Genomic DNA, 26655 nt, shown 5'->3' with positions numbered 1-26655 from the left:
TGGGCCTCAAAATTGTGGGACACTATTGTTTGCGATAAGTATGGTAGTGCCAACTTTGAATATTGCAACTGACTACTGTGAGACACAGGGCCTCTCCAAAAAGCTAGCACTTCCATATGAGTATGAAAACAATAATTTACATGCATTTGGCTGGCTAAGGATACATTTGAAGCAAGCTCACTTCAGCAAACTGATTGTAAATTCCAGCCGAAAAGTTGGAGTTGCTGAAGTGCATGTTTGTTCCCCGTCCCATCCATGTGCTACTGGCAAAGATACATTGATGGGCGGCACGGTGGTTCAATCGTTAGCACTGCTGCCTCACAGCGCCAGAGACCCGGGTTCAAGTTTGCACTTTCTCCCCATGTCTGTATGGGTTTCCTCTGGGCACTTGGGTTTCCTCCCATAGTCCAAAGAAGTGCAGGTTAGGTGGATTGGACATGCTAAATTACCCCTTAGTGTCCAGGGATGTGCAGGTTAGAGTTTATGGGTCTACGGGGATAAGGCCGGGGAGTGGGCTTAGTTACGCTGGTCTTTCAGAGTATCTGTGCAGACTCGCTGAGTCAAATGGCCTCTTCCGGCACTGAAGGAATTCTATTTTTACAAAAGCCATTCTGGAAAACTGGGTTCTCTTGCATGTTCTTCTTAATTATGCATGAGATGGGAACATTTTTGTTGAGTGGATTCTGGTTGTTTTAGTACAGTCCAGTCTAATCCATGTTTCACTGTTTTTGACTGGAGAGAAGGATGAATTTTGTGGCTTTTCTCCTGGAATGAGCCTAATAAAAGCTTGTGACCGAGAGCTATCTACAATATATTTGCTAGATTATATTTATGATATTTGTATCTTGGTCGGTTACTGGTCTGGTGGGCTTTAAAGATTTGTAGCATCCATGGATTTTCGATGCCCTGCTGCCTTCTACCATTCGCAGTGAGCATTGAATTTGAGTTCTTATTTCACTTTCAAGTTCCAGCCATGTGTGCAACTACGATTAAGTAAATTTGCATGAAGAAAAGTAAACGTGGTCGATTCTTCTGTACATTCTTCTGTATTAGGGAAAGGGACTTTGGAGTAGGCTAACTGAACATTCATCTACATCTGTTCTTGTATTATTTCTTTCAAAATCATATTCCCATAAACTAAGGGCGCGATTCTCTGGCCTCATAATGCTCTCGCTCAAGCGAAACAAGGCCGGTGAATAGCGGGAGAGGCCAAAAACGAGATCTGCATCGGGCACCAAAAAGTTTGCGAAGCAGCCGGCTCGCTCCCGTAGGCAAAATCGGGATATCGTCGTAGCGTGGTGAGAAATCAATTATGACCACTTAAGCCCAATTTCCATACAGTTAACAGGAGCCACCTTATTATTGTTAACCAACGGCCTCCTGTCATTCAGCAGCCTCCCCAGCAAATGGTTACGCTGGCTCGATTAGTACTCCGTTTTGAAAAACGTGAACCGGCGGAAGGGCTTCTGTGGGGAGCCGAGGAGGTGAGTAGCCATCTCTGCTCACAGGCAACGAGGCCGGGGTGCTGGGCTTGTCAACCCAATGCTCGGTGGGGGGTGAGGAATCCTCGGGTGGGGGCCCTCCATAGGATGGGCTATCATGGGAGGGTGGGTGGGAGGAGCTGGGGGAGCAACCGCGCGTGGCTCCACCATGCCAATCCCTGGATCATGTGTACCCATTCCGGGGGCAACCCTTGTCCCTGCCCATCTGCCCCAATAACCACCTATAACCCCTAGCGACTGCTGAGGCCACTGGCTGCGCAGCTGAAGGCTATTGCTAATAAGGAATTGCCAACCGTGGTTAAGTAAGCACTTGGCACATGTCAAGTGGATTCCCGTGAATGGGTGGGCCATGTAGCATGTGGGGGTCATTGCCTAACATCCCAATCACATATTGATGTCTGTACACTGTGCTTGAACAATGCGGGAGGCAACAGCATACACAACAAACGAACACCCAGGGGATGAGTTAGAGCTCCAGGAACATGGCCACGGCCGGAGGGTGGGTAGCACCACGGATTGGGTGGGGCGATGCCTGGAGAGATGGGCACAGGGTCCGGAGGTCAGCCTGCATTGCAGAAGCAAGAGACAGAAGCAATAGTAATGGTTGTGCAAAAACGTGTTTAATGTGTGTACATTACCCCTCACCGCACTATACCCCAACCCCCCCATCTCCTCCCCCGGTACCCTCAGTGATCCTCAACGTGCTTGACTCTCCTATCTGTACCACTAGGTCTAGGTGTTTCCCCAGGATGCACATTGAGGTGGAGGCTTCCAGCTGCCTACCTCATTCCGTGGCCTTCGATACCTCTGGCGGGCATCCTCTGGGGCTGCCCTGTCCTGTGTGCTGACCTCGAGATGTAGCCTCATCTGAGGGGTGGAACTAGGGGAAGCTAGTGGCCACCTTCAACACTCTATGGGACAGATCTGCGTTGGCACTCAGTGCCCTTCCTCCCGGTTGGTGCCCATAGGGTCCTGGGGTTCACCTTGGGACGCAGCTGGTTCGAGTCCCGGCTGCCCCTGCATCATCTGGCTTTGTAAGAAGTCTTACAACACCAGGTTAAAGTCACCTGGTGCTCACCCCAGTCCAACGCCGGCATCTCCACATCATCTGGCTTTGCCAGCCCTGGGGGTTCCCCATGGTCCGCATCATTGTGTAGATGCCCTGAGCGATGCTCTTCAGAGACTGGGCATGCCCATCTGATAGCAGGACATGTCCCGCAGAACCTCTTCAAAGTTGGCCAGCGAGTTGGACATTCTGCTGACACCCTCAGCCGTCACTGACTGAGCGACGCCTTGGACACCTTCACGCATGGTGCCGATGTCGTGCACCAGGCTTTCCACGATGGCCGCCACCCTAGCACTGTTCGCCTCGGTGCGACGCATTGCCGGCGCCATCTCCTGCGCCTGTAGCCTCTGGGACTCCTCCAATCGGCTATGGATCTGCTGGAATGATGCTGACTTCTCCCTCTGAATGTCTCGGCTGTACCTTATTGTCTCGATCTCCTCTGGGTACGTCTGTACCACAGGCTCAGCATTGGGCTGTGACCCAGTTGGGTCCTGTGATCCAGCAAACCTCCAACTGCTGCCTCACCTGGGGGTTCCTGCCTCCATCTGATGTGCATCATCAACGGTGTGGTGCTCACCAGATTGTGCCCCCGAAGTCTGTTCACTAACATCTCCCACCGAGGTGCTGGAGGAGGGTGGGGATGACAGCTGTGCCACGACTATAACAGTTGCTTCCTTGAAGCTCTCCTCCGAGGTGTTCTCCTGGGAGGCTGGAGAGGAGGCCGCCCGTGATGGGCTGGTGCCGGGGGCTGGAGGACCTGCAGGAGAATGGACATGTCGTGAGTGGGAAGGATGGGTCAGTCAATAAGGCAATAATAACTCAGGTTTCATGGGTCCTCCGGGTGGAGCCATGTGGATCCTCACCACTGCGGCGTCCACCAGCCTCCACATGGGTGACCGATCTGTCCTCGGCCACCCTATTCACCTCCATGGGCATGCTCCTCGAAGGAGTTGAAGATTCTTAAGTCCGGCACCCCTCTGCCAGTTTGGGCCCTCTCCCGAAGATTATGGGGGGGCTTTTCCTGAGGAGACACAGAGAGGGCAACGTCAGCCACATGCGTGGTTTACAGTGATGGGGGTGGTGTTGGTGGGAAGGAGGGGTTGGGGGGATGAAGGGGGAGGTGTGGAGGAGGGTTGGAGTCGCATGGGAGGGTTGGGGGGATGCTCCCTTGGGGGATGGTGGTGCCTACTCACTCGTGCCTCCTCGTTTACCTTTTTCGATACTGAAGGCCAGTCCTCCTGGTTACACTCCCTGAGTTGGCAGCTGACGCCACCTCATCCCAGGCGGCACTGGCTGCCTTGTGGCTGACTCTCCGGGACCCGTGGGGGAAAAGGACATCTCTCCTGGCCTCCATGGATCCAGCAGCCTCCCCAGGTTAGCATCCCCGAATCTTGGATCCGGTCTCCTTGGTGATGGCTGGGGTTGACTGTGCAAGTGCAGCTTAAGTACTGCTCGACCTTGTTAGCGGGGGCCTGGTGAGCGCGGTCATGGCGAATCAGCTGGCAAGCCTTTATTTGCGACAAAAAGCCCGTGAGGTCTTGTTAAGTGGACCAATTAATGTTGAATTGCGTTGCTGGGCCGACCGCCGGGAAGCTTGCGGCAATTCCCGCTTACTACCACACAGAAATTTTTCTGGAGAATTGCGCCCTAAATGTTTTGGACATTTGGATTTTTTGTTGTGAAGATGAAGTTATTGACAAACTGTGATTTATACTGTGACATTGATTTGTCATATCTGCTAGTTTAAAATTCAAAGATTTGTCATTGGATTTGATCCCTTGAGATTATCTATTCCACGGTTGCTGTAATTCAAGAGTGCACAATGATTTATTTATAGCACTTTAGCAGTGGCCACAATTTCAACGCTCAAGTTAATTTCAGCAGAACTCCATTGTGATGAAGTGCCTTTAATTAAAATGTTACTGTGGATATTTTCAATGTAATCTGCGGTATGACCCATGTCAGAGGTGTATCTTTTGAATGGGACATTAAACTGAGGTCCCTGGTGGACTGGACATAAAAGGTACCGAGGCACTGAGTCAAGGAGGAACAGGGGAATTATCCTGGGGACCCCAGACAATATATCGAGGAAGAGCAGAGGAATTATCCTGGGTACCCCAGAAAATAAATCGAGGAAGAGCAGGGGAATTATCCTGGGTACCCCAGACAATAAATTGAGGAAGAGCAGGGGAATTAACCTGGGGATCCTAGACAATAAGTCAAGGAAGAGCAGGGAAGTTATCCTGGCTACCCCGGACAATATTTATTCCTCATTGAAATATCTCTGGTCATTTATCTCTCTGCTGTTTGAGTTTGCTGCGCACAAATCAGAGGCTGTGTTTTTATATTACGACAGTTCTATTTCAAAATGACTTCATTTACATGGCCATCCTGAGGTTGTGAATGGTAAATACAGGTCTTTTAATACATTTTTATTAACATTATGAATAAAAATGTAGCCATAAAAGTTTGGCAAATCAAGGTTTTGATTTTGAGCAAGAAATGGAATTAAATATTGTTTGGAAATGAAACACTTGTGACGGCTGGATTTTTTTTGCTTTCACAACCCAAATGAAAACACATTGCAGGTTACAGCGATATACCTTCCATATTGCAAGCATTGTTTATTATAATTAAAGTAAGAGTCACACTAACCTTCTGAACTAGTAACTTGACTTTCTAAATAATGCACATCACTGCTTCCTTGATATCCATGCCCCATTTTATTTATCTAGTCCCGATGAGCAGGCTTCTTCTCGCATTCATTGGACAGTTTAATCTCCATACCAAATGGCTCTTCCAGTACAAGGTATAAATGTGCACATTGCTGCATGTCTGAATGCTGTTCAGAATCAAACCCTGAATTGTGAGGCCCCAGGCTGCGCAATTTCCATGGGCCTGAAATTCTTTTCAAGCAGATTTCTCACTGCCACTTGCTTCAATAAATTCAGCGCAATTCATACTTGTGTCAGCTGTTTTCCACCCCCATGCCCCCACCCCCCAAACCTTCAACAATGAATGGAGATTGCCTTTTCAGCCTGCAGTGGTATATTTCACTGTTTATTTATGGGCCAGCCAAAGAAAATTAATTTAAAAACTAATCTCTGCTGAGATTAGTTCAGGAGCTTGGACATTGACATTGCTGCTTTGTCGTTTTGAGTCTCGCATCTCCACCATTTCGTTTTGAGTCTGTTGAACAACTGTTCTTTCTAAAACCATTTGATGCCCTGATGTAGGAGTTGACAAAGTGATCCAGTGATTTCCCTTAAGCAGAATGAATTTGGGTAGTTTTATCATCTCCAAGAAACGCTATAAAGTGTGCTTATTGACCAGACTGCCCATGTGGCGACTGGCCGCAGTCTTTGGGTCAGGTTTTACACCACCATCTGTCAGCAGGCAGCCTACCTATTGCACCTGATGGACCCTAAATTGGCAATTTTGCAGGATTGAGCTTCAAATTGAAATCCCTGACTTTGTTTAGGATACAATGAAGACGCTCATCATATTCAGCTACAGTACAACTCCAGATAAAAAGGTCATCAACTATGATTTCACATTGTTGACCTGTAAAGAGCTGTTCCATACAGTGTTGAAAAACCTCTCTGCCAGCAGAGATACCATACGACATTCAGAGAAAACTATCTGCCTACCAGGGGCATGAATGTGGTCCACCTTGAGAATGCCAGATCCAGTGGGATTTGTCAAAATTTGCATTTAACACACTCTTGCTTCTGATCTACTGTCTTCATGGAGTGACTATCTTCATGGGATGATGTGGCCTGAGTATATATCCTAACCGTACCATCTGTTTTCATTGTGGCTACCAGCCGAAGCCCATTCTGTGGTCTCTTCTGCAGAGGTAATTATGCCCATTTCTGTCATTCGATGTAGCTTGTTGATTACCCCTTGCGTCACCACAATCTGTATCCTTCTTGGTGCACGTTGTTGGTGTGACCAAGTTGTCTATGGTAGATAACCGGTAGCTTGCTGATTTTTGTCTGACAGTTGAAAATGTCACTGTACCTTATCATCTCCTGGGGCACAGCATGGACTTCTGAGCCAAGTTGGGACCATATTCGGAACATGTTTCTATAGGAAAATTGCAGGATCCTCTATGTCCTTCCGAATTTAATTGAAACAATCTAAATTTTGCGATCACAGTAGGACATGCAATGTTCAGCGGGATATAGGCTTATACCTTTTTTCATTTTTTTCAGACAGTGCTACATGCAGAAGATAATCCATTTGTGCTTGAATCTGTATAGTTGCTTGCTCAATTTTCCATCCAATTTACTGGAGGTACGGTGAGGAGTTGTCCTGAAACCAGAGGAAAATTCTCCACCCGCCCACTGTGCTTCCTTGTGTGTAAGATGGTTTAGATCCAAAATAATATTTTCCAGGTGATTATCACCTGGGTGTAGGATATCCGTGATATAATTGATTAATTTTGTGAAGCTTCTGAGTAAAGCATTTCTGCATGACATTCTTCCATGTAACTTGATATGAAGTTAGAATCAGTGTTTCTGTCTTTTTTTCAGCACATTTACTGAAAGCTTTGTTCTGTTTATCATGCTGATGCTGCAATATCTTCAGCTTTTTAAAAAATAGCAACTGAATCATTTTTTAAAATTGATTTAGAGTACCCAATTATTTTTTTTTTCCAATTGAGGGGCAATTTATCGTGGCCAGTCCACCTATCCTGTACAGCTTTTTTGGGTTGTGGGGGGGTAAGACCCATGCAGACACGGGGAGAATGTGCAAACTCCACATGGACAGTGACCCGGGGGTGGGATCGAACCAGGATTCTCAGCGAAAAGCAACTGAATCCTTTGGAAAATTTTGGTCAGGGCAATACAATGACATTGAAGGTTTTGAAGTGAGATAGATTCTAATGACTGAGAAGGTGCATAGATTTTTACATTGTGTTCAAAAATCAAATGAGCTCTCGATCTAGTAAAATCAGTGATATTCCTTACATTTTCTCTTCTGTATTTCTATATTTTTGTAAACTTTCAGAAAAAAGCTATGTTATTGTATTGGTAGGTAGAGAAACTATTGTTCGATGTTCTGACTTTGAAATGATTGTTATATATTGTTGTATGATCTGTAAATATCTATAAATAGCCAGTAAGTGCTTGTTTCGGAATCAATATGTTGTTTAAGTGTTCCAGGGGGCCACATTTCATAGCAGCGCCAGAGACCAGGGGGCCACATTTCATAGCTGCACCAGAGATCAAAGTGATGTGTGCAGAGTCAGTTCAATCCTGTCCTGTTTTTTTTTGTACTGGACAGCATGGCAAAATTAAATGGAGGGTGGGAATTTTCCCATTTTGAGACCAAACAAAGGCAGGAATGTAGAGTGTTTACTGCTGCAGCGGCCGGTGAGAAAACACACCAAATCGTTCGGCCCCGAACTCATAGTTAACCGGGTGTTTCACACTGTATTGAGTGGCACGGCAGGCCTGGATGGTAGATCCAGGTGCCATCTTGACAAAAGTACTCAACATCACTGACTCACTATTGAAGAAAGAAGGTGGATCGCCTGAAAATGAAGATGGATCTCCAGGAACATCTGAGGCTGGAAGATGGGCCCCCTCCAGGACACCTAATTTGGAAGGTCCACCTGCAAATGCACCCACAAACACACTGCTGTGGTGTTCCAGGGTTGCAAGCAGCCTCCATCCTGAACTCCGGATGCAGCCCCAGGTGTTGCTCAGATAAGCCACAACATCATCTGAACAACACATTGTTCCGAATGTGTTTCATGACAGTGTGTTTTCCTGCTCTCATCATGAAAATTTGGCACGGGATGCAAATGAGTTTCACGTTGGCCTCTGGCGGGTTTTCCAACCCCCACCATGACGGGCACTAGTGGAAAATCCCACTATAAATTAATGGTGGCGTGAAACCGATTTCTGGGCAACGCACCATATTCCGTCCCCCCACCCTCGCACCATGCCTGCCATCGAACTTGCCGGTGGGGGCTTGGGAGAATTCTGCCCAGAGATTCTGGCCTGTGTATGCTTAATGTGATTATTGATAACATTTAGAAACTAAAAAACAACAAGAACATGTAGCATGGGGGCAGCATGTCTCTGAGCAAACCTAAAGCATTTTAAACTAATTTGATGGTAATTTGTAAAATCGACCTGACCCACATATAGTGCCAGAAGAGAAACGTGTGAAAACAAAGTTAAATGTATAGCTGCAGCCCATAATGAATTGGGAAGTTGATGATGTCTTGGAGGTATTTACACCGTTTAAATGAGAGTGCAGATTGACATTCAGTTTTCTAAAAGGCACCAGCAATGAAGAGAGGGTCAGCTACATGCTTCTGTGGATAGGAGATATAGAATTAAATGTATTTAATAGTAGTGAGCTTACTGATGAGGACATCAAAAGACCCAAATGATTGGAATTACCGGTCCGAATTGAAAGGTGTCAGACAGGAGTCTTTAAAATGTTTTTTTAATAATCTTTATTGTCACAAGTAGGCTTACATTTACACTGCAATGAAATTACCATGAAAAGCTTTCAAGTTGTCACTTTCCGGCGCCTGTTTGGAGACACAGAGGGAGAATTCAGAATGTCCAAATTACCTAACAGCGTGTCTTTCGGGACGTGTGGGAGGAAACCGGAGCACCCTCTATTGATATTGTTGGGAAAAAAATTTTTAAATGCAGCTTAAAATGTGTAGGTTTTAAGGGCACAAAATGAAAGGCTGATTCATCTTTTTTGATGAAAATCATATGAATTTGGGGTTCTGCATAGTATGAAGTGCAGAAAACGCTAATCAAGAAAGCTGAGCTGACAATATCTGTAGATACTGCCAGAGCGCACAAGCCCACAAGAGAACAGATGAAGATGCTGACAACCCAAATGGTTAACCTTCTTCAGTTAAGCCAAGAGAATGGCAGCAGCAACAAAAGAGAGGAAGATATAGATGACCACATGAATTCCCATACAGGAAGATATGTCATGCATATAGATTAGTCTGCAGAGCTTGTAGAAAGGCCAATCGCTAGGCAAAGATGTGCAGAACAAAAGTAGAAACTGGTGGATGAAACAGCAGTGTCAGAGCAACTGGGTGAATGGACAAGAAAATAAACCAAAATATCCACACACTGGGAGATGATGGTGAATTTCTGAACACAATGGACATGGAAACCATTCGTATTGCATGATGTTGGAAAATAATTCCCAGAACCATTCAGATCAGGAAAGATTATCGAATTACAAGTGAAAAACTGATATCGGAGCAAGGAGTAACATTACCTTGCTCAGACTATCCCAGATGCTCTTTACTGAAAATTTAGAAGAAAATAGTTAGCCAAAGATTGGTGTTCTGGCGGCATATTGGGGGACCGAGATTCAAGAGCTGGGGACAACCCAAATTGGAGGGACACGCAAAGAAAGATGGTTACTGTATGGTCTGCATCACTGAAACAAATGGTCCAACTATTCTGGAGTTGAGCTGTAGTAAACCATGAGGTAAATGAGGCAACAGAGGATTGAAGAGTTACACCCATTGAAAAGCAACTCCGATCTGTTGTAAATGTACCCCAGTATTTCGATGAGATGGTTGCATGCTTTGAAGGTGTTGAGTATGACATCGCCATCAACCCAGTGATTCATCTGCTATGTAAAGTACCGATAAAACTAAAAGGAATGTTTGATTCTGGCAATTGCCTTTTATCTCTTGGTGCTCTTTGACAGAGGCTACAGGTTTGGGCAAATTCCCTCACTGAGAGAAGCCAAATGAATGGCTAAGAATTTGCTTGGATCCCAAAAGTCAGTCAAGCCATTATGCCTCCGACTTGTAGAATTAACCTTCATTGCTCTTTGTGATGAGTTGGCATGCTGCTGCACAGGCAATGTGCGTGCTGTCCATGGAGTTGCAGAAGTTGAACTTCTAACTTGTAGCTGTTGCCTCTCCCTCTGTCATGCATCTGGCCAACACAGGTAGAAATCTACCTAGCCACAGCATTCAAAAGGCACAATGAGATGTGATTTCAAAAGTAATGGGATGCAGGTGTCTGGACAAATGATATATAGTTGCCAACCCTTCGAAGCAGAGAGGCAGTTTAATCTAGACCAGAAGCCTAGATTAGCATCTACATCTTGGAGCTAAGGTCGTGCAGAAAACTTGTAAAGGTGGGTGTAAATATCTTTGCTGGACCAGAAAATTTGTTTTCCAAACTTGACTATTCACACTGTTGTGGGGTAATTTTAAGATGGATTTGATTTAGATTTATTTAATTTGGATTGTGTTTGAGAAAGGGAGTCTTAAGGAGATCTATTTTGGAATAAGGGATGAGAAAGGCAAAGGATATATTTTAGAACAAGCTAGACTGCTTAAACATACTGGAGGAAGTTTTACAATGAAGATTAATGAACCCCACAGAATACTTTACAATTCAGATTATAAAACTTGTGTTCTGTAATCAAAAGTTTATGCCATTATTGTAGACTTAAATATTGCCATCCTAATTTTAGTACATTTTACAGAGCAATATCACAGGTGTTTTAGTTTTAACTCTCACATATGGAGAACTTTGTTATCTGGCCAGTGGTCTAAATAACCTCTTCTTCTGTAGTGACGTTTTTGATACAAATATTCAGACCAAATTTATATTGCAATTTAAAACAAACAACTTGCAACTTTTCTATTGTCTATATTGTATAAAATTTGCCTGGCTAGCTCAATGTCGTCTTCCTCAGCCATGCCAACTCCTGCTAGGACTTTGCTCAATATCTCAATTGCTGAAAATGGACAATGTACATCTGTTGGGAGATGACTTCCAACGGTAAAATGTGCCAGTGTCAAGTTGCGGCTCAGTGAATAGATCTCTTGCATCTGGGTCAAAAGATTGTTCGTTCAAATCCCACACCTACAATTTGAGCACAAAAATCTAGGCTGACATGTTTGACGTTTAGCTGCTGTTGTATAAAGAGTCAAAGGTTATTCTCCTTTTGACAAACACCTTTATTTCACTTTAACAGACTCTGCACAGAACTCCATCTTCACATCGCCTGACACAAAGGCCACCTCGAAGCCTCTTTACATATCAGTGTCAATTATTGGATACTTAACATAAATGAGACAACTAATTGGAATGTCTCTTAACCCATTACTTAACAGTCTCTCCTTCCTTGGAGAAAAAAAATAATTAGGTGAAAACAAAATTACAAGAAACTCAAAAACACACATGCAATTTCCCCCCTTCTCTTTTTTTCCCATTTTTTTTGGGAAGAGAACAAAACAGACATAGAAATAGGTGCCCTTCATTAACAATATCCAAAAGTTTCTGTGAACTAGCCCCTCTTGTAAAACAGTCTGACAATTGATGGCTTCTGTCGACCCATTTAATTTTTGCTATTTTCCTCTGTCCAACATCTGCTTCAAACTTGCGATGTCTATCCCAACCTTTTTTCATTGACACTTTTTGTAGCGTGCACATTTTCCCACTGGGATATATTGTCAATGTGACATTCAATAGGTATATTACCCAAATCCCCAAATTTCAGTCAATATCTGAGATATATAAAAGGCCATAACCACCGCCTCTACAAGGCTTAACTTATCTGAGATATATAAAAGGCCATATCCACCGCCTCTACAAGTCTTAACGTCTCAGCAGCCAAAGTGCTTTTGACCACTCTCCTTATTTTCTTTGTTTCCCACACAAGCGGGCAACATTTACCATTGTTCCCCAAAAGGAAAATTATAAAACCTCCTGCACTTGAAACCCCATCACATAAATTTGCATAGGACGCATCACTATAAACTATGGGCGCGATTCTCCGTTCCCGTGACTAAGTGCCCACGCTGTCGTGAACGCCGTCGAGGTTCATGACGGCACGAAACGGCCCTGATCTCTACCGACTCGGCCTGAAAATGGGCTAGGATCGGGGCCGCGGGAAACTCGGGGGGGGGGGGGGCGTGTCGCGAAAGCAGCGTCGTCAGCGCGCGCCGGGCATTGGCGCCGTGTAAAAGGCATAACTGGCATCACCCGCGCATGCGCGGGTTGGCCGGCGCCAACCCGCGCATGCGTGGTTGCCGTCCTCCCCGAGGCCGCCCCACAAGAAGATGTCGGATGGATTTTGCGGGGCGCGGAGGAAAGGAGGTCCCCCTTCAGAGAGGCCGGCCTGCCGATCGGTGGGCACCGATCGCGGGCCAGACCCCTTTTGAGTCCTACCCCGGTGAAAGAACCCCCCTCGCCCCCCACAGGCCGCCCCCACAGCGTTCCCGCACTGTTCCCGCCGGCAGCGACCAGGTGTGGATGGCGCCAGCGGGAAGCCGTCGTTTTGGGCAGGCCGCTCTGCCCATCCAGGCCGGAGAATAGCGGGTGGAGCGGAGAATCGCCATTTTGTGTGTCCCGGGCGATTCTCCGGCCTGCGCTGCGCAGAACTCGACAGGGCCGTTCTCACCGCTTGGGTGAATCGCGGGAGGGCGTCGGACTGGCGCCCGGGGGAAAATGGCGCGCCATGGGATTTTCCCAATCGGCGCGGGAGCGGAGAATCGTGCCCCATGAGTTTCAAGTGCCTAAGGTCACCTAAAACCGGGAACTTCATAACACACTCCTGCATTTTTAGTTTGACCAATGCTTTATTTGCTCTTATTATGTCTTCCACATTGGGATCATTCATTTTTGTACTCCACTCTAAGACGTCATGTCTGTCTGCTCTGTCTAACCTTGATGAATGTACCCTAACAGTTTGATTACCATGTTGCAAAATAATTGATTTGCCATCTACGCCTATGATCTTCCCTGGGCCTTTCCATTCATTACACTGTCTCTCTTATAGTATACTATGTCTCCTTGCTGAAAAACGGTATCTGATGGTCGTACATTATGTCTTAAAGCTCTGAATTCTTTCAGAGACTTCTGATTCCAAAAAAGCTTTTCTACTGCTATGTAATGCATTTAAATGTTCAGCAAAGGCAGAGCTAATTGTAGTCCCTTCCCAAGCTGGAGGCTGGTTATCTAAAATGGACGGAATTTTAGGATTTCTACCAAACACTAATTGATAGGGATTATAGCCCCCAACCATCTGCAATGAATTCTTTGCATGTCCCGCCCATGCTAAAGCTGAATTTAGCTTGCAGTTTGGTCTATCTGCCAAAATTTCCCGGAGCATGTCATCTATTACGGCATGATTTCTTTCACACACACCATTACTAAATGGGCTTTCATCAGCCGTATTCATAACTGTGATATTCACGTTTTCACACACATCCCTAACTCAGCATAAGCAAATTCTCCCCCATTGTCCGTTAGGAATTTTTCCGGTGGGCTCATTCCTGTCCCTGTCCATTTTTCCACAATTTGATCCAGATTTTCTCTCTTCTCTTTACTTCGTACAATCGTTGATTGACTAAATCTGGTTGCTAAATCTACAAAATGCATAATAAATATATTATTGGCTTTATCCCAGATCTTAAGGTCCATGGCCTCAATGCCATTAAAATCCCTGGCCAAAGGTAGGGTTACTATCGATCGTGCTGGTGTCCTTCTGTACTTTCTACAAACTTCACAGCGATCACTAACCCTTCATCCCTTACCCCTGCATCCTTTAATACATTTTTCAGAGGGAAATGGAAGGGGGTGGTTTGAGGGGGAGAGGAACATAGAGTGTCACTGTATGCAAATGACCTGTTGCTGTATGTGGCGGATCCAGTGGAGGGGATGGTTGAGGTCATGCAGATCCTAAGGGAGTTTGGAGACTTTTCGGGCTATAAGCTCAATGTGGGAAAGAGCGAGCTCTTTGTGGTGCATCGGGGGATCAAGGAAGAGGGATAGATGACCTACCGTTGAGGAGGGCGGAAAGGCGCTTTCGATACTTGGGGATTCAGGTAGCAAGGAGTTGGGGGGCACTGCACAAACTCAATTTGACGCGGCTGGTGGAACAGATGGAGGAGGATTTTAAAAGGTGGGACATGTTGCCACTCTCGCTGGCGGGCAGGGTACAGTCGATTAAAATGACATTCCAGTGCAATACTTTTTAAAAATAAATTTAGTGTACCCAATTCATTTTTTCCAATTAAGGGGCAATGTTAGCGTGGCCAATCCACCTACCCTGTACATTTTTGGGTTGTGGGGCGAAACCCACGCAAACACCGGGAGAATGTGCAACTCCACACAGACAGTGACCCAGAGCCGGAATCGAACCTGGGACCTAGGTGCCGTGAAGCAGCAATGCTAACCACTGCGCCACCGTGCTGCCCTATTCCAGCGCAATACTGAGGGAGTACTGTCCTGTCAGTTAGATGGGATAAGGCCCCCATCTTCCCTCACATAGTTGTTCAAAATATTGCTATGCAATCTTTTGCAAGATGGCAAAATCATACTCTTCATATGGTATCAGTGCAGTATTATCCCATAGGATGGACGACGGATCTTTCTTATGACCAGATTAAACTGGGTGTTTCCAAATTTACTGGAGAGGGTAGAGGTCAGTCAGAAAAAAGATCATGATTCGGGAAAATCCAACGTCTTTCAATGGAGGATACTGTATACGTCAGAAATTTTGGAAGCGGCTCAAGTTGGGTCCCATGAGTCATTGTATCAAACTCAGGACCTTTTTAAAATGTATTTTACTACAAACTTGTATCAAAACGGGTTACAGCGAATAAACACTCCAGGAAACATACTTCCCAACAATCAACCAGCTGTACAGATGTTTCCCCATTTTCACCACCCCCCCCCCCCCGCAACGAACAGACATCCCACCCTTCCTCAAACCCCCCTGACGAGTCCCTTAACTCATACTTTATCTTCTCTAACCGCAGGGAGTCGTACAGGTCACCCAACCAAGCTGGTACCCCCGGTGGCGATGCCGACCGCCACTCCAGCAATATACGGCGCTGTGCAATCAGCGAGGCAAAGGTCAAGACATCGGCCTTCCTCCTTTCCATGAGCTCCGGCTTCTCTGAAACCCCAAATATCGCCAGCAAAGGGTTCGGTTCCACTTCCTCCTCCACTGTCCTGGCTAAGACCGCGAACACTCCCGCCCAGAATTTCGCTGCCGTCACCATAGCCATCAAAATAGACCCCTTACAAGATTCCTCCTCCACTCTACCCCTTCTCCTTCCCACCACCGCTGCACCTTGTCCACATTCACCGCCCAATAATAATGAAGCAAGTTCGGCAACACCAACCCCCCTGTTGCCTCTGTAGCAGGGTCCTCCCCACCCTCACACCTTCCCCGCCCATACAAAGCCAGAACTTATCGTGTCCACTTTCCGAAAAAAGGCCTTTGGTGTAAAGATCGGAAGAGCTTGAAAAATAATCAAGAACCTCGGCAGAATATTCATTTTCACCACTTGAACCCTCGCCGCCAAAATTAAGTGCAATGTATCCCATCTCTTCAGATCCTCCCTAGCCTCCTCTACCAGCTTCGTTAAGTTCCACTTATGGAGCCCCATCCATTCCCTCGCTACCTGAATCCCCAAATACCTAAACCTATCCCTCGCTACCGTAAATGGCACCCCCCCCCCATAAATTATCCCACTGTTCTAGCTCATTCACGGGGAATACCTCGCTTTTCCCTATATTCAGTTTGTACCCCGAGAACCCTCCAAACCTCCCCAGCAGGTCCATAATCCTTCCCATGCTCTCCAACGGATCCGAAACATACAGCAAGAGGTCATCGGCAGAGAGCGACACCGATGCTCCCTCTGCCCCCTCATCCCCTCATATCATTAGTCCTCACCCTCTCCCTTGGTGCCACATACAGCAACCGTACCCATCCCACAAATCTCAGCCCAGACCCAAACCTTCCCAGAATCTCGAACCAGTACCGCCACTCCATCCGATCAAATGCCTTCTCTGCGTCCATGGACACCACCATCTCCGGTACCAGAGCCCCCAACAGATTCATCACCACATTCAACAGCCGTCTTATATTACTCGCGAGCTGCCTGCCCTTCAATAAGACCGTTTGATTTCTGCCACCCCCCGGGACATACTCCTCCATCCTCCCCGCCAACAAGTTAGCCAATACTTTCACATCCGTGTTCAATAGTCACATGGGTCTATACGACCCATATTCCACTGGGTCCTTCCCCTTTTTGGGGATTAGTGTGATACTGCCTGCTTCATCGTCTCCGGCAACTCCCCCTTCTCTAGTGCTTCATTAAACGCCCCCAACAGATGTGGTGCCAGGTCCGTCGCAAATTCCTTATAAAATTCCACCGGTTACCCATCCAGCCCAGGGGCCTTCCCCGACTTCATACCCCTGATACTATACAGCACCTCCCTCTGCCCCAGGGGCTCGTCCAACGCCTCCCCTTTTGCTTCCTCCACCTGAGAAAATTCTAGCTTGTCCAGAAACCGCCCCATGTCCCCCTCCTCTCCTCCCGGGTCTGCCTCATTTAAGTCCCTGGTATTCCCTAAATGCCTCATTTAGCTTCCCTGGCTCTGACACCCCATCCCCAGTCCCAGTCCTTATCTTCAATATTTCCCTGGACGCAGCCTGTCTCTGCAGCTGGTTCGCCAGCATGCGGCTCGCCTGCTCCCCATACTTGTATTGCATCCCCCTTGCCCTACGCAGTTGCCGTACTGCCCTCCCTGTTGTCAGCCTGTCAAACTGCTCTTGTAACATTTTCTCCTTGCCAATCCCTCCACAGTGGGCATCCCAGAATAATCCCTGTCCACCTCCACTATCTTGCTCATGAAACAGTCATGTTCCTCCCTCCTTTCCCTATCCGCACGAGCCTTAAACGAAACAATTTCCCCCCGGACCACTGCCTTCAGTACCTCCCAAAAAATGGCCGCCGACACCTCCCTGTTCTGATTCAACTCCACATACTCCAACTCCACATACTCCTTAATCGCCGCCCGCACCTTTTCACAAAAACCTCCATCCGTCAACAACCCATGTCAAACATCCATCCCGGCCTCTATTCTCGTCCCGATCTAAACCGAATCTCCAGCCAGTGGGGCGCATGTTCCGGGATATCTATCCCCGCATACTCTGCGCCCTCCACCCCAACCAAAATCTCCCGATTCACTACAAAGTAATCAATCCTCATATACACCTTTATAGACGTGTAAAAAGAAGTAATACTCCTTTCCCCCTGGGTTCTGAAAGCGCCATGGATCCACCATACCAATTCTCTCCATAAACCCCTCCAGCTCCTTTGCCATTCGTACCCTACCCATCAACCCGGGGCTCGATCTATCCACCCTCGGATCTAAGAGACAGTTAAAATCCCCTCCCATGATCAACTGGTGCGTGGCCAAATCTGGAATCGCTGCCTGAAACCCCCTCATAAAACCCGCATCATCTCAATTTGGGGCATACACATTTACCAACACCACCGGTGCCCCTTCCAATACCCCACTCACAATCACATATCTCCCACCCGGATCCCTCACCTCCTTCGCACTCACAAATCCCATTTTCTTGCTCATTAAAATTGCCACTCCCCTCGATTTCAAATCAAACCCCGAGTGAAAAACCTGCCCGACCCACCCCTTCCATAACCTAACCTGGTTCTTCACACGGAGGTGTGTCTCCTGCAGAAAGACCACCCCAACTTTCAAGCTCCTGAGGTGCGCGACCTGTTAGCCGGCCCATTCAGTCCCCGGACGTTCCACGTGACCAGCCTTACCGGAGGCTTACGCCTCCAATCCCCTCCACCGTCTGTCATCTTCCCCACTTAACTCTCGCCCCTTTAATTCCACCCTATACCGAGCCCATCCCAAATGGCCCCCTTTCCCCGTCCATGACCATGTCATCTCTCAGCCCCTGCCACATCGCAACAACCTCCCCCTCCCCCGGCCATCCTTCTCAGCCTTCTCCCCCACCACCTCACTTCCGTTCACCAGCATAACTTGCTAGCGCAGCAGCCCCTGCCCAAGGCACTTACCAATGACCTCCCCATTCTCTCCCCCCCCATTCTCTCCCTCCCCCCCCCCCCCTCCTTGTCAACCCCAGGAGGAAGGCTCCCTGTTGACGTTGCCCTCCTCCACCCAAACAAAGACTTCTCCTGAACTCCAGGCAGCCTTCTCCAAAAGCAAACAAACAAATGTTAAACATAAACAGTCCCAGAAAACAGGAAGAGGGACAGGAACATCCATCCCCACAAAAACCTTCAATACCGTACAATCCCAACAGTAAACAGCACCCCCCCCCCTCCTCAAAAAAGATTAACATTCTCCAATCCCTACCTCCACTTCAAACACGCTCCCAGCCATTACAAAGTGCCAGCAGCCCTGTTCCCAAGGATTGTCCGCTCAGTTTTCCCGCAGTTTATGCTACTTTAATGAAGTCTTCAGCAACTTCTAGGCCGGGGTTCCTGGAGCCCGTGCCGGGTCAGAGAATCACCGGTGACACGGGAAATTCCCGCCACACCGCTCCGGCATTGGGACGTGATTCTCCGCCAACCGGAGAATTAGCGCCAATCGCGACCGCGCAGTCGACGCGGCAGCGGTTGGTGGCCGTGGAAAGAGGCCCCCGCGGCAATTCTCCACGGTCGACCAGTCGGATTCCCGCCGAGTTGGAACCACACCGGCGGGAGCTCGGACCCGCGGCCACAGTGGCCGTCCTGGTGGGTGGGCTGGTGTATCAGACTGGGGGCCTCCATGGCGTCCAGGCCCGTGATCAGGGGCTACCGATCGGCGGGCGCCCACGATCTGGAGGGGGCCTACCTCCTTCTGCACGGGCCCGCTGTAGGGCTCCGCCATGTTGAGCGGCGCCGGCGTGGCAGTGCAGGGCCACGTATCGTCGCCGGAGATGCGTGAAGCACTCCGGCACCCTGCTGGCCCCCTGAGGGCCGCTGAATCGCTGGGCCAGGAGGCCCATTGAAGCCAGCGTGCACCACTCCGGTGTTTACGCCGGCGTCAACAATTCGCCTGGATTTCGGAGAATCCTGGCCCACTGGTCTCAAGATAAAACTCCTGGCATCCGAACGTCACCCATAATTTCGCCAGGTAGAGCACCCCAAACATCATCTGCCGCTGGTACAGCACCAACTTGGCCTTGTTGAAACTTACCCGTCGCTTTGCCAACTCGGCTCCAATGTCCTGATAAATTCAGACCTTATTTCCCTCCCAGGCGCAGGTACTCTTCTCCCTGGCCCATTGCAGAATCTTCTCTTTCTCTTCAAATTTTTGGAGACTCACGATCACTGCCTGCGGTGGCTCCCCAGCTCTCGGCTTCTGCCTCAGGAACCTATGCGCTCGTTCTACTTCAGGTGCCTTATCCAGCACCTCTTCTGCCACCAGCCCTGCCAGCATCTTCGAGACGTACCTTGTGGCACTCACACCTTCCACTCTTTCAGGCAAGTCCACCATTCGCAGGTTCTGCCTTTATTGTCCTGCTCCTCCACCTTTGCCTTCAATGTTTTACAGAGGTCTCCAAGGAGGTCCACCTCCGCCTCCAGAGGCACCACACGATCGCTGTGGTCTCAGATCACTCCTTCAATCTCCCGAATCTGTGACCCCTGCACCTCCAAACACTTCTCCACCCGTTCCAGAGAACTCTTCAGGGCTGCCACAGCTCCTTTGATGGCCTTTGCGCCATCTTCCTGCATTTTTTTCCTCTGCTGCTGGAAATCAGCTTTAATAAAGGCCATCAAGTCAAGCTGAAGCCTTCCAGCTTGCATCAGCCCTTCCCTACCTGCATGCCTAAAGTGACTGTTGCTGATTTTGCAGCACATGTCTTCTCCAACTTTTCAACCAAATCTCTCACTGTTTTCTGTCGGGTCTTGTAACCACCAGACATACCGTTCCCGGGGGAAAGTACTCCTCCAACATTCACTTACGTCTTTTCATCAACATTCCACACCCCGTATTGGGTAAAAAGAGCTCTTTTCTGTGACTTTAAGCAGGAGCTGCCCTGTATGTGACCACTCACTCCATGGTCTATTTCGGAAGTCCCTAAAACAGGACCTTTGGTCTTGTGTTGTAAATGTACAAGGAAGAATCGCCCAGGAGCATGTGGACCATTTTGTGAGGATGAGAGTTGTCCTGCCACCTAAAAGCCCATGTTGCCAGCAGGAAACATTGATTACTCAAGCATTGAAGGACTGAGCCAGCCTGTGACTGGTGAGTCTGTTGTCCCCATGGAAACGGATGAAGCTGAGATGCCACGTACAAGTGCTTTCTGCAGAAAGCATCCCCAATGGATTTAGTCCCCTCCACTAACAATTAGTCTACCATAAATTGAGTCTTTCAGGTCATTTCCAATTTCATGTGTTAATTTTATAATTATCAACTTTGGTCCATTGTTCCCCAAGCTTTCCACCACAGAGTTTATTTCCTCTCGTGTCTGGGCCTGTTGTTGTCTAATCAATAGAAATTGATTGCCATTAAGTCAACAACTCCATTATCTTTTTTTTAATCATGCTACTACTGAGATTGTGGAAGACAAAAATGATATACCATTGTCTTTTTTTGTTGTCTAACAATTCCTCTCGATTCCTGTGACTTTCTTATGAGTGCCACCTTAGACTGAATACCACGTCTTGGCCACTTACATTTTGACACTTTAATGATGCAATTACACTGTTACTTCAGGTTGACGTGAGGCAGCTTTGGGTGCTTATTCACACAATGTGGAGCAATATAACTGACCAGCTGAGCGCAATAAAGCTAACTGATTTAACATTCCTTCCAGGAAGACTTCTTGCAATTTTAGGTTTATGCCAACTGCAGTATAACTTCAACCTGGGGCAATGTTGCAATTTAAAACTTTTGAAGTGCTGAGTGGAATGTTTTATTGTTGGGTGAAATAGCCGTTCCTCTTGCATCTTCCTAATATAAACGATCAAGCTTTTGTCAAGTGGAATTCTGCAGTTGTGAAAGCATACAAGCACAGAACTTCATTGTCACTGCACTTCAGTGTGGGTCAGACTAAGGTCACTCTAATATAATTCCAGCCTGTCGACTGCTCATTAGAAATGGCAAGTATGAGTCCACTGCAGCCTGAGTAGGTACATGAAACTTAATTTAAGATTTGTTTCCAAATTGTTGTTGAGTGTTTTTGAGTGCCTGAGCCTCTCGAGGAACAAACGTTAACAGGCCTCAATAGGTTAGATTGCTGTGTCCAGTTTTGGTTGTCTCACATGCTGGATGATATTGTGGCTTTGGAAGGTGAGAGGGGGGGCACAAGATAAATCTTCACTTTAAAGCATCTTAAATTACCAAGATAGGCTCAAAGACTTGGAACTCTATACTTGGGAGAAGTGTAAAGGAAAGAATGTTGGGAATTGAGACATACCAATGAAGTGGAGTCACGGACAAAGGAAAAAGCCAATTTGCAGTAAGATTCCATGGACAACAGTGAGATAATGACCAGAGATTTGATGCACAGGGCCAGTGTCTCATCATCGAGTCGGGAATTTCCTGCCTCAGCAGACTTGTCTCCTCCTGGAGGTCCCATGCTGGCCCTAGTTTTGTTAGTCAGGACTGCCGTAGGTAAGTAGTATCAGGCGGGTTAGAAGGTCCTCCTCGGTTCTTTGGGACGTAAACCCAATTGTGTTAAAGGCTATTAGGTTCTCATACCCTTGTTCCACATGCTTCCTCCATGCTCACTCATCCTGTATGCGATGTAGAACCAATGAGCTGTATAATAACAGTGGCTCTTAAAAACACTGATTCAGAAATCTGCTGGGTGGCAGGGGGGAGGAGGGGGGAGTCTGCTGCTCTTACAGCCCTATTAAAGTGGGAATCATGCAGTCATTATTGTATCAATAACTGAAGCTTTACTCCACACAGAGATTGAAGGAAAGTGTTCAATAAAAGAATAACTTTTTGATTAAGCAAACACTCCACTTCCACCTGTAAAGACAGACCCCTGCTGAACTAATCCATGAGCGAGTCTTGGAGCCTCAGCCAAGCATTCATTTATGAGTCCATTTGTGAACTATTATCAGAAATGTTACAAATCTGGCATCCAGTCTTGTAAATATTTTACCCATGAAAACATTTCATACTTTTAAACTTCCTGCTATCCCAGGTAGAAACATACATAGAAAATAGAAGCAGAAGGAGACTTCTGATCGCGTGGGAGACCCCCATGAGTGCTGTTCCGTCTTGTCCCTGTTTGTGGAGACCAGTACTGAACGGCGCACACCCAAGGTCTCCTGAGGCGAAGGGGATAGATCCCACGCCGCAGGTAACTCAGGAATTTGCACGTTAAAGTCAGACTAGAACATAGAACATACAGTGCAGAAGGAGGCCATTCAGCCCGTCAAGTCTGCACCAACCCACTTAAGATGTCACTTCCACCCTATCCCCGTAACCCAATAACCCCATCTATCCTTTTTGGTCACTAAGGGCAATTTATCATGGCTAATCTACCTAACCTGCACGCCTTTGGACTGTGGGAGGAAACCGGAGCACCCGGAGGAAACCCATGCAGACACGGGGAGAACATGCAGACTCCGCACAGACAGTGACCCAGCGGGGAATCGAACCTGGGACCCTGGCGCTGTGAAGCAACAGTGCTAGCCACTTGTGCTGCCCTAGCTGTCTCGCTCTAATGTGCAGATTTGCTTAAAAGTGATCCGGCCACAATGGGCGGGATTTACATTACAACATCTCGCGAGGCGTTGCGAGCCAGGTAGATCTCGGGAGCGGGCCCCTCCCGGCTTCTGTCGGCCACACTGCCCCGTGACGAGCTGCTTTTGGGTGCAGCATGGCTGTTCAATCGCGCTGGGCAGATTTCTGGACATGTTACTTTCCACGTTTCACCAATGTGAAACTACCGTTTTGCTTTCTGTTCAGTCGGCACTTCTCAATCCATATGGTTACATTTTCTTTACCAGTTTTTATGCGGCACCTTCTGAAAATTCAGTTTTATGATGTAGTCATGAAGACCTACCCTTCAAAAAATCCATACTGAATACCCTGATTAGCTGAAGTTTTCTTAAATGCTCTCTAAACTATTTTTGCACTATGTATTCCAGCAGTTTATATACAATCTAATTAAGTCTTAACTGGCCAATAATCTTTCTCTTTTTATCCCCCTCCATCTCTAATGGGAGTAATATATTTGCCACCCTTGAGTGTTTAACAGTTTCTTATTCCAAAGATCTTTCAAAAGCTACCACCTGTCCACAACCTTCAGTATACTGGGTCACTTGTTCTCTCATTTGCCTTCGAGTTCTGAGTACATGGTGACTTTTCTACACCCTCCTCTGGAACTACTGTCCTATTTTGATACTCATTTGTAAAAATTGAATTTGAATGAGCAATACTTTCCTTCCTGAATCACAAAACCATTTTTGGGGTTTTTTTTCGTGTGTTTTTTAAAAGCACTAGTTATGTTGCTTAGTTGATTCCTAGCCTGTAGGCCTTCTTCATTTTTTCTTGTTTCCTTTTTATGTATTTTAATAATTATCATGGTTTCCTTCTGTAATTTCTCTCATTTATTTGCTTTTTCTTCCCAAAGGTTAATTTAACTTATCCCTCTGCATTATGAAAACTCTGCCATTTTACTCTGAGCCAAGATGTACCTCTAAGTCCATCTTTATAATTAAATATCTGCCAACCCTAGTCTACATTTTGACCTGACATTTTTTTTCAATCAGTTAATCCAATTTTGGTTCCCCACTTCATCATCTAGCTGAAATTAACAATTTTCCAGTCCACTACCTCAGAGCCCTGACAGCTAATTTTCTTTAGTATATTATCTATTTTTGGTGTGATTCTGATATCCACTCTCCCAAATATTCTCCCTACTTGTTCTGCTTCTTTATCTGGAAATAGATGTACTACTACCTCCCATTTTCTGGGCATGCAAGAGGTAGATTAAGCAAACATTCTGGGGTATATCCAAGATCTCTTTTCTATTTCGACCTTGTTTGACTTAGTACACTGGAGACCTTCTACTAATTTGCTTACTAATCTTCAGTTGATTTTCTACTATTTAATGATCTATAATTCCCTCTGATATGGGAATTCAGAAAATCATGGAATTTTACAGCACTGAGCAACACTTGCATGTTACTCAAAAGCTGTTGACTCCCCTGCCCATGACTGTTCAACATTTTTATTTTTCAATTAATTATGTACTTCTTCCAGCTACCATTACTTCTGTTTTCATCATGTTCCATTTCCAGCCATCTTCATTATAGAAACTCTCCTCAGCTCGAGCTCATTATTCTTTTTGTCACATTAAATTTATTTCCTTTTTGCAATGAACTTACCAGCAGGTTGAAACAGCTTTTCCAAATTGAACACTATTAAGGAGAAGTGATAAATTAAGAGGAAGTCTTCAGAAAGTTCACCCAAGTCAGAATGTATCAGGTGGAAGCACCGACAATTTATAATTCTATTTCCCATTCCTGGTTCAGAAGAAGAGAGCCCCAGTTTCTCTAATCCTCAAATCTAAAGCCTCTCAGCTCTGGCATTGTCTTAGTGAATCTCTTCTGCATCCTCCCTGAGACATTGATATCTTTCTGAAAGATAAAGATGTCTGTTACTGGACACTATTATACAGTAAATTGTGATTTGCATATGTTTGGCAATACCTGTTTGCAGTTTTACTCTAAGGAATCTAGTATCCAGTATGTTTTAATTTTAAATATTTTAAAAGCTTATATATCTGAGTCCCCAGGGCTTCTTGCTCCGCTACTTTTTAAAGTTTTACAATTTAATGTGTATTTCCTCTCCTTATGCTTCCTCCTGTGTAAGCATTCTCTATTATTTTTCTTTGCAGTAGCGGGTGAGTTTGGGTTGCTTCCCAATGGCGTGAAGTGAGCATGAGTAGATGTTCATTTCTAGAGGAAAAACAAGATTATTAGGAGGCAACAGGATAACTCTGACCAGCTTGTCGACAGAAGTACTAAATTGGAACTTAATCTGTGCCAAATTAAGAAAATGTTCAAAAGACAAAAGGTTGGCGCCCGATTTAGGAAATTACTTTTGGCATTCCTTCAATTTGGTGATTTCTTAAAATGCTTAAGAGACAAAATTAGCCTGAAACAAAAGTGAAGTTTACTACATGTGCCTTGTATTCCGATGTATTACTTAGAACTTGGTAGTGTAATAATCAGAACCATATTATAAAACTAAGTTTATAATGTGAATGAACACTGGTTAGCTTTGCTTTCTTTCTTGTTGTGCTATGCAATATTCAATGTATTTTTTTTGTCAGTACGTCAAATAATGTGTTGAAGATGTCAGGCGCGATTCAGCAGAGAAAGACCCCGCTATTCAACGCCTGTTTGCCGTTTATTTTGGCCCCAGTGAAGAACTCCCTGCCGAGGCCATTATTTAATTCATTTCCTGCACTGGCGAGCTGAGCTTGTCACTGCAGGAAGACAACTCGTGGATCAGGGCGCCATTTTTAAAGGCAGCCCCGTTCTTTCGACCCCCCCCCCCCCCCCCCCAGCACGCCAACCGCGGCCTCAGGACTCAGGACCCCCCACTCCACCCGACTTAAATCTTCCGGGGCCTTTGAGTCCCTGCTTCCCCCACCTCTTATGGAAAAGGCCCTGACCCTTGATGGGCATCTTGGCACTGCCAGCCTAGCACCCTTGCGGTGCTCCTGCCAGTCTGGCAGTGCCACCAGGGGAAACCAGGGTGCCATCCTGCCCAGTGTCCGACCAGCCGGAGGTCTCAACTCCCCAGTGAGAACCGCCCCCCCCCCCCCCCCCCCCCCCGCCCAAGGTACCATCACGACTGGTTCACAACTTTGTGAATTAGTACCAAACGGCTCCTGGTTGAGGCCTTGCTGGTGAGGCCGGTGAATCCTTGGTCCTGGGTGAATTGGGCGGGCACATATTTAAATTGGCCTAATGGCTCCTTTAAGTATGCGTGCCTGGATCTTGCCCAGCAAGAGCGAGACATTTCAAGCATCGCGATTCTCGATGAAGGTCTCTCGCGAGATTCAACGGCCAAGTTGGGCGGGATGAGGCCCCTGAATCACACCTTCGTCTTTTCGTGTTATCATTTTCTTTTTTGGTTTTCCCAATTATAATCCCAGGTCAAACCATTGAATGAACTGCTTAAGGGTCTGACTGAGACATTAATGTAACTATGTACCAGGAGATGTATAACCATGTCTGGAGTGATTTCTGTCTTGTGTATTATTTTCATTTTCTATCTGAAAGCCTTTTGTCTCATGGAA

At 46.6% G+C, this 26655-nt stretch overlaps 1 protein-coding gene across 5 annotated transcripts in view; it reads left to right on the top strand.

The window, feature by feature from the left end:
* Positions 1-26655, top strand: part of fam110b (family with sequence similarity 110 member B) — a 200279-nt gene that overhangs the window by 7837 nt on the left and 165787 nt on the right. The gene's annotated exons all lie outside the window — the stretch shown is intronic.

This window comes from Scyliorhinus torazame, chromosome 11, assembly GCF_047496885.1.
Source record: "Scyliorhinus torazame isolate Kashiwa2021f chromosome 11, sScyTor2.1, whole genome shotgun sequence".
NCBI classification, from domain to species: Eukaryota; Metazoa; Chordata; class Chondrichthyes; order Carcharhiniformes; family Scyliorhinidae; genus Scyliorhinus; species Scyliorhinus torazame.
Note: the sequence above shows the minus strand (reverse complement) of the source record. Positions and strands in the feature narration are given on the sequence as shown.